Genomic DNA, 1,316 nt, shown 5'->3' on the forward strand with positions numbered 1-1,316 from the left:
TCTCTTTCTCTCTCTCTCTTTCTTTCTCTCTCTCTCTTTCTCTCTCTTCTTAGAAGAACTAACCCAAATTGAAAAAATAGATATATTAAATATAAGTGAAACATGGTATTCCCAAGAGACTGGCAGTGATGACCAGATAAAGGGTTTCCAAACTTATAGATCAGACAGAAAAAATAGGAATCAAGGGGGAACCGCAATATATGGAAGAGACATAAATCAAGGAAAAGTATGTGAAAAATACAGCAACACAGAATGTGAATTGATTGCGGTAGAATTTGAATTTGAAAAACTAATGAATATTGTAGCTTACAGACCCCCAAACACTAAGGAGTTTGACATAATAATAGAAAAAATAGATATATGTAGAAACCATAAAGACTGGAATATACTCCTATCCGGAGATTTTAACTTTCCTTTCGGGGATTGGAAAGAACGGATAGAAGAAAGTGGTTGTATGTATACATATAAAAAAGATAGTAATAGTAGCGCAGAAGATAAGAGGCAATTTGAAAAGCTTCAAGATATGCTATTAGAACATAATATGCAACAAATAAACCACATTCCAACAAGAAAGGAAAATGTCCTAGATCTAGTATTTGTGAATGAGGTGAATTATGTTAAAGAAATAATAGTGTATAACACGGGAATTTCAGACCACAATGTCATAGAATTGATAGTTCATTCCAAAGCAAGTGATCACAGAATTAATAAAAGCACAAAACTTTGAGAAGGATATGGAAAATATAACTTTTACAGTAAGAATATAAAATGGTCAGAAATAAATGAAGAACTGAATAAAGAATGGAAAAATGTATTTATAAGTGATAATATACAGGTAAATACGGATATACTGTACAAAATACTGGAGAAAATTGTTGAAAAATATGTACCGAAAAAAAACAATAAACAAAAGACGTGCATACCAAGAGACAGAAGGATCTTATTTCAGAAAATTAAAAAGTGGAAGAAAAATCTTGCAAAAGAAAAAAATGTGTGGAAAATGAGGGAAATAAAATGTAAGATAGAAAATGCAGAACAAAAGATTATACAGTCGAAAGAAAATGAAAAAAGGGACTTAGAAGAAAGGACACTTCAAAATATAAAAAGAAACCCCAAAGTACTTTACTCCTATGCAAAAAAGATGAATAAAAGGAGAATAGAAATAGGCCCTCTAAGAATTGAAGGACGGCTAACGAATGAAAAAAAGGAAATATGCAACATATTAGCAGAAAAATATAAGAGTGAGTTCACGCCAAGAATTGCGAATGAGAATAATGAAACAGAAATGAGAGAAGAAAATGTTGAATATCTAACGG

Source organism: Palaemon carinicauda, chromosome 22 (assembly GCF_036898095.1).
Source record: "Palaemon carinicauda isolate YSFRI2023 chromosome 22, ASM3689809v2, whole genome shotgun sequence".
Lineage (NCBI taxonomy): Eukaryota > Metazoa > Arthropoda > Malacostraca > Decapoda > Palaemonidae > Palaemon > Palaemon carinicauda.